The sequence below is a fragment of the Quercus suber genome, unplaced genomic scaffold, assembly GCF_002906115.3.
Source record: "Quercus suber isolate HL8 unplaced genomic scaffold, Cork oak 2.0 scaffold_220, whole genome shotgun sequence".
NCBI classification, from domain to species: domain Eukaryota; kingdom Viridiplantae; phylum Streptophyta; class Magnoliopsida; order Fagales; family Fagaceae; genus Quercus; species Quercus suber.
This window is the reverse complement of record NW_027069678.1, coordinates 321,008-328,831: the sequence shown is the minus strand read 5'-3', so window position 1 is coordinate 328,831 and position 7,824 is coordinate 321,008. Positions and strand designations below refer to the sequence as shown.

Sequence of the window (7,824 nt, the reverse complement as noted above, 5' to 3'; positions counted from 1 at the left end):
TTTCACAAAACATCCTCAAGTCAAAATTTTGTTGATTGAGACTTTTTGGGTCTTGATCTTCGAGTTCTAAGTTTACTAATCCATCTTTAATTTGATTGTGAATAGATTGACTGAGGGGAACAGTCAAAATCAAGATCTAAAGAGTTCTAGTGTTGAGGTAAAATTTCTAACTTTGCCTCCTCATTTTCTCTTTGCTTTTCTTTTCTTTTTGTGTTTGTATATATGCTTAAGTTTTTATAACATGTTTGTTTAGTTTAGGTTTACGTAGTGTTTATATTTAAAGCATGTTATGTTGCTAGATTTCTTGCTTTCTTTGTTTCTTTTTCTATTCTGTGTTTCTAGGTTAGGGTTTCGGATGTATATGCGTGTGCATTATTCATGCAAGAGTATGCATACTCGTAGTATGCGTACGCATACAACCAAGATGTGCACGCATACCCTATGTATGCGCACGCGTACCCTATTTATACACACGCATACTCTTGCCTAAAAATCCTAATTCACTCCTATTTGTTTCTCCTTTGTTTTATTTACATGTTTAGCCTATGTTTTAACCTAGTTTATGTATCTTTAAGTCTATGCATCTCTATTTTGTTTTGTCTTGTTTTGTTTTTTCTCTTTGATGTTTATTAGGGTTTTAGATTGTTTGAATATCATGAACATGAACATGCATTTAATTTGGATGACAAGCATGATATGCTTAATGAACATGAATGTGCTTGGTTGAATACCATGTGTTTGGTGTTTAGATGTGTTATCTAGATTTACCTTGTGATGTTTCTGCCCTTGGTAATATTTGCTTAATGCCATGATAGATGAATGCTAGGCTTGGGATTTTTATGCCATGATTGTTTCCTTTTAGATGCATGTTAGAGTGTGTGTGAGTTAAAATAACATATTAAATATGCCTTTAATGAGAATAAGATTTGGAACACAATGAATGGAGGCCGGCTCACGGGTTGGGTGTGGTTGGGTGCCTAACACCTTCCAATCCCCGTACCTAAATTTCGGACACATCCTCTGGTAAAGATTAGTCCTTCCACGAAGGGCACTATATTATGGTTCCTAGACCTAAACTAGGTGGCGACTCCATTTACACATTCCGCCATGGTCCACCCTAAGCCAAGACATATTTCCCACAAAAGGGGGATGACCCACGTCACGAGTACTTGCGCCTACACACCTCTTTTTTTTTTTTTTTTTTTAAGTAAAGAACTTGATCAAAATTTCCAAAACCAATTGCAGCCTCCTCTGCCAACTTAAGTTGGCGTTTCTTTTCAGTTAAAGAACGTGTGATATTGCCAAAATGAGTTTTACTTCACCACCTCAAAGTTTGTTGACAATTCTTAATTTTTTTTCCTTCACTCGAGTCACTGGGGACCAAAGAATATCCAATCTCCATGCTGCCTCCACAGAACTGTGACGACCTTCATCTTTTAACCAAATTTGCTCAAAGTGCCACGGTCTTTGTTTTTTGGTGGGGATGCCAAGGGGATGGATGATTATCGGTTTGTGGTCTAAGAAGCCACACCCCGAAGTAACAGATTTTGAAGCCGGGTACATAGCAAAAACCACTCATTGGTACAAATTGCATGATCAATCATTCCCAAATAGTGATACCATTGGGGTAGTGTTTATACCAAGTGAGCTTGCTGCTGACATATCCCAAAATCTATGAGCCCATATTCATCAAGAACATCATGAAACTCGTGCATTTGTGTTGTAGTATTTAAACACCTTAACACGTATTTTTATAATACTTTTTAATCCACACGTAATTTTATAATACTTTTTAACTTACATGTATTTCTATAATACTTAAACAACGATACTAAAAATCTCTTACCAAACGGACTTAATGTACTATTTAACTCCATATGTACTCTAGACCTTATCTATATATATATATATATATATAAAACGAAACTTTTGAAGCTCCCAATTTTTCCACATCACATTATTTAAAAAAATAAAATTATTATAAAAAAAAAAAAACCTTTTCTAACCCAATAACTATTTCTCCCCCAAAACAAAACCATTTCTCAAAACCTATTTCTCAGGCTTTGTCTCTCCCTCAAACGCAAACTCTCTCCCTCAAACCAACTTAGCCCAACTATCATCTCTCTCTTCGTTCCCCCCACTCCTCTTCTACCTGTGGCTTCTACCCCAGACAGATCTATTCTACAAAAAAAAAAAAAAAAAAGAACCGCTGCATCCAAACAAAAAAAAACACAGAACTGCAAAACGACGAGACAGAGATAGCAATTTGATTTTAAGGGTCCTTCACCATTCTCTTTGATTTTCGGGTTATGGCCTACTTGCTCTCACAAAGTAATTCTCCTCCGCCCATAAACACCGCCGCTAATGGGTTCCTACTCTTTCTCTGATAAAAAAAACTTCCTCCACCCATAAAGAACACCTCCGATGGGTTCCCATTGTTTCTCTGATTTTTTTTAAAAAAAAACAAATCTAAAAGGTAAATTAGATTTGTTATACGTTTTCAAATTTTTCAATTTCAATTGGCTTTGGTTCTAGATTTAAATTCAAAAATTAGGGCTTAGAAAATAGGATTATGATGTGGCTTATTAAATGTTTTCATTTATATATATATATATATATATATATTTTAATTCGTCTCTTTGGATTTAAATCATTCAATTTCTTTGCAGAGATGAAGTGGATTTTTTCACAATGTAGAGACTCTAATTTCATCACAGCAAAGGTATTAATTTCTTTTTCTAATATTCTCTTCAATTATGGTTTGTTGTCAATTTAGGAATTTTAGTTCATACCCATTTTCCTCTCTATTTATTGATATGAGGGAAAACCCCTAGAAGATGAAATCCTATCTGAGTATTAATGGTTAGTGATCTTTTAAACTTAATCATGTCACTTTAATTTTCAAGTTTTGTTTTCCCTTTTATCTGTTCTATTATTCATAAGGGGGATTGAAATTAAGGAATTCTGTTGGTTTGATCTACTTTTGGTTTTTTGGGTTGCTATGATTGAATGGTTGGCCTTTGGTTCAACGCCCTTAAAAAGGGGCTTTTAGCAAATTTTTAATTGTGTAGTTTCGGTATTTGATGTCCTCCACCATCAGAATTCTCAGTTTATGCTCTATTTGTATTAACATGAGACCTTTATTATTATCATTATTATTATTTTTCTTTTTTTGGATTTAATTAAAGTTTCTAGGTTATCTCAAGCTTTGGTTTCATGTTTAGTCTATTTATTTTTGTATTTTAGTTTGACCGAATCTTCTTTAAGAGTAGCATCTTGATTTTTGAGGGGTTTTGTTTGGTTGCAAATCCCAGCTTCTTTTCCAATTTCCTCCTTCAGTAACCCAAGGATTATTTTTTACTTTCTGTTATGCACAACGAAAGACTAAATCTATATAGTTTAGAAGCTGTTTGCAAATTCCAGCAATAGCAAAGTGAAAAGGTAGAGCTGTTTAAGATAGAAATTATGAGAAAATTTTACTAATGATAGAAGATTTTCTATTGTGATTATTTAATGCAAATTGTTGGTATGGGTTGCTTATTTAGTTTCAGTGGGTAACTACTTATTATTGTTTATATACGCTGTTTACTTTTTGTTTTCTTCTTTTTGTTTTTCTGTTTTCTGTTTTTTTTTTCACCTCTGCGAGAACAAACCCAACAAAGGTTGTGGACAAAAAACAGAGTACCCTTGACGCTACTGTTATTGGTAAATATTTTCTTCACAATCATGCTATTGTTTTCCGTTTTTAATTTTTAATTTTTATAGTAACAAACATTTATAACTAAGGCATTGAAATATTTTGTGCACACCATGTGTTTGAGAAAATGTCTTGCTTACTCTTGCATTAGTTTGTAGCCACTTTATGGTTTGTGCATCTTGGTTTTAATTGCTACTGGTAATTGACTACTTTTTGCTATGTATCAATCATAAGTTATGATGATACAAAAAATATTTTGTTTGTACCCAACGACCGGGAAAAAAAATGTTTGGCCAAGTCATTGTTGTCTACATTAAAGGATGAAGACACTCTTAGATGTCAGTTCTGCTAAATAGCCAATGTACTTAATCAGTAGATTTGATTTCAATTGCCAGATTTTCAATTGATATAGAAATAATGGAAGGGTGGATTGTTGTTCCTTTCAAATTTTTTTTATAATGAAAGCCTTATGGTCAAAGCGTAGTTTGTCAACGTTACTTTCAACTTTCAAGCATTCAAATTTAGATAGGTGCTTGGTAGAACTTTGTTTCTAAGGTATTTAATTCAATGCATTGAACAATCTTTTTCTTCTTTTCTTTTTCCAAATAATGCATTAGCTTGGTATTCATGCTGATATTTTCAATGCTTCATTCTTTGCTCTCTTTTTATTTTGAAAAAGTTTTTCCTAGGCTGAATGAGTTGTCTACTCTATTACGGTTACAAATGAGACATTATATAGCACTTACATCCATTCAAACGCCTATGTAAAGCTTTACATGAATCGTTCTTCTTTTTTCCTTGCTTTAGCCTCTTTTTCTATTTGCTAAGATAGAGTAAATTTGTGGTTTGGTAACAGTACTTGCAGCATGCAATGAGAATTACTATAGTTCACACTCAAATGAGTTTTACCATAGTTCACAAATGAGTTTCTTTTGGAACATCTGACTCCTCCTGCCAATGGTTTGAAGCCATGTCATATCATGTACAACAATGAAGATGACAATGGGAGAGAGATTTTCCAAAGATTATATTGAAATTTTATTGTTTAATAGATTGTGCTGATTTTTTTTTCAACCCAATTCTTTTTATGTAAATAATTATATTAGAGGGTACTTGTGTCTGTTTTGTATTCTATATTTGATTGAATTGTAGTTTATATGAGTCTTTGGGTTTGGAACAGCATATGGAGTTCATACATAACCCATTTTGTTCCTTAATTGTATTGTGGAAAAATTTATTGCAAAGAGATAATTAGAGTCAAAATAATTATGCTGCTACTACAATTCTTATAATTCTTTTCAATTAGAGTATGAAATTGAAATTTTGAAATTTTTTTGCCTGTTTGTTGTTGGTGCTTCTAACTACCGGAAAATTTCATTTATTGTTGTTTTCGTTATCAACTTGTTCTATTGCCAGGCTTACAAAAAAACATTTTTAAAGCTTTTTTTTTTCAATTTATTGGAAATATTGATTAATTCTTAAGATTTAATTCTTCATTTTATTTTAAACTTAAGTTTGATTCTATTTTTCATTAAGTAATTTAATGTTTCATCTTTATACAAAATAGTTTTCCTATGCATCACACGGGTTAGCGACTAGTTAATAAATTATATCCCAAGACTTTGTTAAACATTTATTCCCTTCATAAGAATATCCGTAGTAATACAAAGTCATAATGTGTAACTGTTACTTTGAAAATTACTACATCTTGATCCTTGAGTACTCGGTTTAATCCTTTAAGTTATTCATATTTATATTTTATGAAATCTAATTTCATAAAATATAAACTTTAGTAACTCTTTACTAAAGTGGTTAGGCCTAACACTTTGAATAACCAAACTCATTAAACTTATCTCAATGGAATATTTTATATCTCTATAAAGAGACTGTGAATTCCATCTTGAGAATATGTGTTCCTTCAACATTACGCGTGTGGTTGCCAAACATAATGAGGTTTTGACTGTTTGTCTAGATCTCACTCCTGATATATTAAAGCAACCTACATTTCATGATCGAGTTCACTATTCCATCAGGATTGAGAGTTTATGTAAATGAGAAGTCGTGAGATTTATTATTCATTTGACAGTTGTTAATAGAATAATAAATCTCACAGCGGTCTAGTTCAATATGTTTTATACACTTAAAAACATATTAACATATCAACTAGAAGTCTCCACCTCCATGATCAAGATAAATCATCTTAATTGACATGTTATAGGCTTCGCAGATGAAATGCCTAATTTCATCACCAACTGCGAACTAAGATTTTGAGTTTACAAAGAGCTTGTGTTTTATATTTTCTGTAACTAAATCATATAAATCATATACTATGCATCTCAAGTACTTTATGATAATGTTCAAACATTCATGCTATCATTATTTTAGATAATAATAAACACAACTACATAAAACATAATGTCAGACATGGCATACAATAGGATTTTTAAGGCACTAATCCTAACATTTACAGGGGGTGTGGTTTGGTGGAGGGGGGAAAATGGCCTATTTTCGGTTTCTAGTCAGAGCCTCTTTTGGGCGTGATAGACAGTTGTGACCACTTGATGCATGCTAGAAAGGTGAGTAGAGAGAGACCTAAAGCCTTATTTGTTCAAGCAAGGGGGAAAGGCTCACGGTAAAACAAAACAAATTGGGGTTTGTTGTGGGATTGGATAGTGGAAGAGAGAAAACATACTGGGCATGCCCAGATATAGTTGTAGTCGGGCAACCAATGGGTTAATGGACAACTCTGAAGACTTGTTCATAGCAAACAAAAATGGTTGGTGAGCCATAGGGGTAAAAGAGAGAAATCTTGTGGGATTAGCCCAGTATAAATAGGAACAATAGCTGTAAATGGAAGGAGATAGTAACCAAGGCTAGAAAATAGAGAGAACTGACAATGAAACAACAAAGAGAAAGGAAAAAGTGAAGTAAAAAGGAAAGAGAGAAAATATGGTGGAAAGTCATGCATCAATAGGTTATCTTTTCCCTCCCTCTTATAGAAAATCCACTCTTTGAAATCCCAAAGTAGCAAAAAGTAGCCATTTAGGCTCATTCCCTAGAATGAACAAATTTGATGGTATAACCCAATAGCAAGGTTGTTCAAGTTGGAGTTCGGGTTCTTTTTGGGTTCACTTATTGCGGGAAATATCTATCATTTTGCATTCTGCTATATCATTCTTACATTCCGTTGTATTGTTTAACTGCCTGCTCTATTGATCGCACTAGTTATCCTGCTGACTAATGTTTCAGCTGTAACCAACTTATTTGCTATAGCTAACCTTTCTACTATAAGAAATTTTCTTTTAAATCTGTAAAACATGTACTAACGCTTGTTGACTAATATATACGTATTTGTTAATCTTTGTTGTCTATATTTCTTGGATGCTGGGCTTGTGCACAAATGGGCCCTTAGTAAGGTCTGGCTAGAATAGTGGGTTAGGCCCAACTCTCTGACCCATCGCAGAACGGGCCTAAGTACAGCAAAACAGACCTCAGCCTATTAACATAAAAGCACCTACAACGGGTATGAGGGAAAATTTTATCCTCGCCCCATATGCTTAGGGCGGGTGAGGCAGGTACCCATATGGAGATGGGTGGTTCTTAAATTGGAATAATGCTTTGACTTTTTTTTCATCATAAGCTTTCTATTCTTTCTCCTCCTCTCTACTAACAGGAAGCACATGTCCAAGAAAGAACGAATGTTAACTAACAACGTATTGTAATAACAGCCAACGTTCAGAACCAATTGCGAAGAAATGACAACGATTGGAATATCATCATGAAAAATCCCTTTTCGAGCATATTGCGAATTTCGTTTCTGAAATTCTTAATTGTTCTCGAAGTACATTGATATGGTTGAGCGATTTAAATTGTCATCCATATTTAAGAAGACTAGTTTAAGTATTGCATTTTTTTATATTTGAATATTAATTAACAAAATTATTTAACTTTTTATACTTTTTTTTCATTTAATATCTATTTTTTTACATGCAAAATTAATAATTAAGATGTCTTCAATCAATTCATCATATTACTCAATGACTTCACAATTATATTTTTGAATGAAATTATATTTTTGATATATCTAAATAAAATTTGATTATAAATTTATTTATTAGTAATTTGTT

At 32.8% G+C, this 7,824-nt stretch overlaps 1 long non-coding RNA gene across 1 annotated transcript; it reads left to right on the top strand.

Moving 5' to 3' along the window:
• Positions 1–2,050: 2,050 nt before the first annotated feature.
• Positions 2,051–4,970, top strand: LOC136070242 (uncharacterized). The gene is made up of 3 exons (XR_010631532.1): positions 2,051–2,476; positions 2,670–3,705; positions 4,554–4,970. It is a non-coding gene; the product is annotated as an uncharacterized LOC136070242 (long non-coding RNA).
• Positions 4,971–7,824: the final 2,854 nt, after the last annotated feature.